The 5,163-nt window shown below is 31.9% G+C and overlaps 1 protein-coding gene across 6 annotated transcripts in view; it reads left to right on the top strand.

Moving 5' to 3' along the window:
- LOC106874475 (protocadherin gamma-B6) overlaps positions 1–5,163 on the top strand; it is a 142,813-nt gene that overhangs the window by 54,481 nt on the left and 83,169 nt on the right. The window lies entirely within an intron of this gene.

Raw genomic sequence — 5,163 nt, 5'->3', positions numbered from 1 at the left:
TATATATATATATATATATATATATATATATATATATATATATATGTATGCATGCATGTATGTATATATTTGTGTGTCTGTGTTTGTCCCCCACCATCGCTTGATAACTGATGTTGGTGTGTTTACATCCCCATAACTTTGTGGTTTGGCAAAAGAGACTGATAGAATAAGTCCTGGGGTCGATTTGTTTGACTAGAGGTGGTGCTCTAGCATGGCTGCAGTCAAATGACTGAAACAAGTAAAAGAATAAAATAATACACATTCTGATTTTACCATTTTCTTTCATGCAATACAAGTTCACCTGTTACAACTACTTAATGTTGAATGGGCCAAGAAGGAAAGGGGTCAGGACTTTGTGTGGTAATTTGACCTGTTAGAAATAGCAGTGAAATATCCTTCAGGTCACATCCTTGTAACCTTACATAAAGTAAAAACACAGTGGTTAATTTAGTTCACATAGTTTACAAACTTAAAAAAAAAGATGAGATGGTTATGGCTGGAATGCTTTTGATCATAGGTTTGCATGATCGGAACTAACCTGGGGTTAATGCAACAACTTAATATTTGATGTACAGTGACAATTCTTTCATAATCATGCAATACCTGGTTTAGTTTCCCTTATAGTAATATTGTGATATTGGAACTGTAACAAAAGTAAACACTAGAGAATAATGTTTAAGTTTCTAGACGTATAATTTGTTGGGGAATATGGAGGAGTTATGATGTGTTTTACCACATTTCATTTCTCTCTCTCTCTCTCTCTCTCTCTCACATATACACACACAGACATACATGTTTCAATAACTATTGTCTTTGGTCATTATCAGATGCCTTTTGTCTTTCAGCACCTGAATATTTTTGACTCGGCTGCAATCCATTTCTAACACAGGATCTCACAGGATCAAAGAACCTTGTGCAATATGATAATATTAATACAGTCCTTAAGCACAAATGCTTGGCAAATCTGTTTATATTTAAACTAATGTTAGTAATAACAACCATATTGTTATTCAGACACTTTTATGTTATGCTGTTTGAAATGTTAGGGTTCATATTGTTTACATCTTTGTAAAGCATTTTACAATTCAGGATGGCATTAGGAATGCAATTATCTAATTTGTTAATCTCTCAGGTTGATTTACTTCAGATGAGATATCCATATTGCTTCTGAGCAATATTTTCAATGTTCTCTACTGCAATCATGCATTGAAAGAAGACTTTAGTCTATACCTGATGCTTCTAAGCTAATACCTTGTTCATGTCATGTGGTCATATGTAACTGTATAGAAAACAGGGCAACAGAAGATATTTGTGATACATGTTTATTAATAACAACAGAATGCAATTAGAAAAATAAAACATGAGGATACTATACTGAGAAATAGAAATTAATCTTGGAAAACAATTAAACAAAGTTGTAACCATTTGTCATGTAATAATAGACTACAAGATAGGAAGAAATACAAGTGAGTCAGTTCATGCTTGTCTGTGCAAGATGTGTGTCACTAATGATAGTGGATCATTGAAGTTATTGAATTTTGTAGCTGAGTTGCCAAATTTTCCTGTGACTAGTTAGCTTAAGTTGTGTCATGACAAGTGACTAATTATATCACCATGGTCTGTCTAAGAAAAGGTGCCAAAGACAAAATCCTTAATGACATTCCAATATGTTGTTTATCTAAATTTGTTAAGGTTGTTTACAAGATTCTAACAAGTTAAGCATCTGCTGCAGCAATTGTGTTTTCACTGGTCAGCCCAGTCACAGATAAAAACAAGTACTTAATGTGCTTAATGCATCTACCAGGGACTTGAATGGTTAGTTGCTTGCTAACATCATCAATCTCAAACAAAATCCTGTTTTGATGTTTCCAGTTATTTTTACAGCAGAACATAATGATTTGGGTTCAATTCTTAGGCAGTGAGTTGATGTTTTGGACTCTGCCTATATTGCTGCTACAGTCTCTAACTACAAATGTGTGTTTGGAACAAAGGAAGATTACCTAGCTGAAAGAATTTGATTGATGCAACCAAACCAATTCAGAAATATTTCCACACAGAAGTATGATTTTGTTGAATAGCTATGATTCTGCTATAATGTCTTATATAAAAAAAAAATCACTTTGGTTAAGAAAGGAAGGCTTGAAACTTAAAAGTTTTAAGACTATGAGAAATGTGAGTTTTTCATAATTCTACCTCTCCAAAGGCTAACAAGATGAAGTGAAGTAATAACAATAAAAAGTCAGAATGGGTTGTAATCTGGTTTTATTGCGAATTTAACTTGTAATCTATAGCACCTAGCATGTATATAAAACTAACAGTTGATAATATTGGTAAAAATGATTATTTGCATAACATGATTATGGATCTATTGAGAATATGGAAGGAACTCAAAAACTGTTATTATACACTTAACATTCAGTATTTGAAATTATAATGTAAGGATTAGAATTCAGTTTCATTCATCATTTTACATTAAGTTTTAAATAAAATAGAAATATGTAACATAATTTACAGAACATTTTTTTTTCCTGTTGGACAAATGTTTATGGCTTCTTCAATTTATGTGAAAGCCTTACTCAATTTATAAGATTAAATTTTAATTATACATATATATATTTTACATATTATATACTTATGTATGTATTTGTGTGTGTGTGTGTGTATGTGTGTGTGTGTGTGTTTTACATATATATATTTATATATATGTATTTATATATATACATATAGATGTATGTATTTATATTTATATATATATGTATATATATGTGTGTGTGTGTGTGTATGTGCGTATATATATATATATATGTATGTATGTATATATATACATACATATGGTAGTTTATATATTTACAATTATTTGAATTGTTAAAAGTTTATTTTAGTTTGTCTTATTTTTCAGTTGTTATACAAAATTTTGGGCTTCATAATTCAATATTTTGTTTGAGCTATTTTCATCTATTTATCATTATGTATTTGAAATCATCATCATCGTCACCATCATCATCATCATCATCATCATCATCATCATCATCAACAACATAGTTCATCAACAGTCAACGATTCCTGTCTGTATGAGATATCATGAGTCATATCAATAGTGTCAGAAGTTAGTCCCTCTTCTCCACTGGTTACTGTTTTTAGGAAAGTACAATAATGATAATATATCTATAACAATGATGATGATAATAATAGCAGTTTCAAATTTTGGCACAAGGCCAGTAATTTCAGGGGAGTAGCTAAGTCAATTATATTCACCCCAGTGCTCAACTGGTGCCTCTTTTGATTGACTCCAAAAGCATGAAATGCAAGTCAAGTCTCAGCAGAATTTGAACTCAGGACATAAATAGGGAAGAAAGGCTACTAAGCATTTTGCCCAGCATGGTAACAATTCTGCCAGCTTGTAGCCTTAAATGATGATAATAATAATAATGGTTTCAAATTCGGTAGAATTTGAACTCAGAATGTAGCAACGGGCGAAATACCATTAAGTATTTCGTCTGGCGCATTAACATAATAATAATAACATGTTAACAATCATAGTGATGGTGACGATTATGATGATGATGATGATGATGATGATGATGATGGGAAGGAGGTTATAGGTACTGAAACATAACTTCTCTAGTGACGCTTAGTGAACTCTTACTCTGATGAAACAATAGTGGCCTTGATGTAAAAAATACAAATCAACACATTTATAAAATATTCAGTGATCAATATCAAATTCTTTTGTAATCATGGACTAAAATGATTACCAGACTGTAATTTTAGACGCACATTCATACATACAACATATACATACATATGCACATATGTACATACAAGAAAAAGTGGATATCTATGGACAACTGCTTCAAAACCTCCAGCTTTTGTATCTAGACTATGAAGTCATATTCATACCAATAATAATTGGAGTACGAGGTTTTGTTAGTAAATGCTTTAAGGAGAATCTGGATAAACTGGGATTTTCAGAAAGAGAAATTGACCAGCTAATTCATACATTAGAAGTGCAATCTGTGAGAGGAACAGTAAAAATATGCAAGACATTTCTCAAATTTCAAATGTGAATTTATCTGTTAACTACATCTTTTTTGGAAACTAGCTCCCTCCTCAGTGGAAGATTTATAATAATTAAAAAATAGAAGAGATACATAAATACATACATACATACATATGTACGTATGTATGTATAATTTTTCTTTGAGTTTTAAGTTCTTTAGAGACTTCAAAGCAACAAAACTTTTTAAGTCAGGTGGGTTCCCAGTGTTTGTAAATATGGGGTTGAACACACCCAAGTGCGTATATTTGTGTGTATGGCTTGTGATTGTATCCCCACCATCGCTTGACAACTGATGTTGCTGTCTTACATCCCCATAACTTAGTGGTTCAGCCAAAGACACCTATAGAATAAGTACTTGGCTTACAAAGAATAAATCCTGGGGTTAATTTGTTCGACTAAAGGCAGTGCTCCAGCAAGGCCATAATTACATGACTGAAACAAGTAAACCAATAAAAACCATGCCATTTTAATCCTGAGCAATGCTGGGTATCTCTGCTAGTCTTTATTAATATTGCTTATAAACATATGTTGTATATGCATGCATGTATGTATGTATGTATGTATGTATGTATGTATATATGCATGCATGTATGTATGTATGTATCTATCTATACACATGCCAACACACATACACACACACACACACACACACACACACACATCATTAATCTGTTGTAGGAGTCATTAGAATCTAGATATTTTAACATTCATGACACTGGGAAATGGTCAAGTCCCACATATAAATAAACATATCATACATATATATGCCCACTTATGTAAGTGCATATATATACAAACGCACACACACACACGCACACACATATATAGACAGAGAGACTTAAGTATATTTTGCAATGGAAATGAAAGGTTCAATGGCTCACAGTGACCAGTAGTTTCATCCTGGGCTGGAATCCTCAAAGTATTAAAAACATTGATAAATTGATGTATTCATAAGGTGCAGGATTTTGCTTGGAGGAGTTGGATTTAGCTTGGATGTGTGTGATTTGGAGTAAGTTGACTTTTTTGTAGCAAGTTTCTATTTTTGCTTGTTTTTTGTGGACAAGAGAAGTCATGAAATAAATAGTTTTTTTTTTTTTTTTTTT

Source organism: Octopus bimaculoides, chromosome 14 (genome assembly GCF_001194135.2).
Source record: "Octopus bimaculoides isolate UCB-OBI-ISO-001 chromosome 14, ASM119413v2, whole genome shotgun sequence".
In the NCBI taxonomy this organism is placed as follows: domain Eukaryota; kingdom Metazoa; phylum Mollusca; class Cephalopoda; order Octopoda; family Octopodidae; genus Octopus; species Octopus bimaculoides.
Note: the sequence above shows the minus strand (reverse complement) of the source record. Positions and strands in the feature narration are given on the sequence as shown.